The 525-nt window shown below is 65.7% G+C and overlaps 1 protein-coding gene across 1 annotated transcript in view; it reads right to left on the reverse strand.

Moving 5' to 3' along the window:
* The window catches only part of HIAT1 (hippocampus abundant transcript 1), a 21887-nt gene that overhangs the window by 18576 nt on the left and 2786 nt on the right, over positions 1 to 525 (reverse strand). The window lies entirely within an intron of this gene.

The raw sequence follows: 525 nt of genomic DNA on the forward strand, positions 1-525 counted from the left end.
TAAACAGCCAGGGCGGCGGGGGGCGCTGGGTCCCCCTCGCAGGTGATGAGGCGTTAGTTCTGCAAACCACCTGCTTGCAAGTGGTTGCTCTGGAGTCTAGCGCGCTCTCCACCTGCTGTAAGCAAAGGCCACCGCGGGGAGCAGCTCGGATTCCAGACAAACCCACTTTCCAGAAAGGCCTTGTCCAGGGCGCGGGGCCCCAGAGCTGAACTGAGCGCGCGCCTCCTGCAGCCGCCAGGCCCCCGGCCTGGTCCTTTGGGGCCTGTCGGCACGCGTTACCTGCCGCGCGTTGGAGCCCGCTTCCTGTTCTGCCATTTTGCTTAAAAGCCAACTTGATGGAGGGGCGTGGGGCGGGGTCGCTACGAAGGACAGTGGCAGGTTGCCGTCGGGCGGTGCCGAGTTTCGGTTTTGGTCATCGCACCGTGTGAGCCTCAAACACACGGGAGTCCTCGGCGTGAGGGCGAGGCCTGGGCCCCCCAGACGGTTGGAGGAATCGCGCGCCGGTGCGGAGGGGACAGTGACACC

Source organism: Myotis brandtii, unplaced genomic scaffold (assembly GCF_000412655.1).
Source record: "Myotis brandtii unplaced genomic scaffold, ASM41265v1 scaffold565, whole genome shotgun sequence".
Lineage (NCBI taxonomy): Eukaryota > Metazoa > Chordata > Mammalia > Chiroptera > Vespertilionidae > Myotis > Myotis brandtii.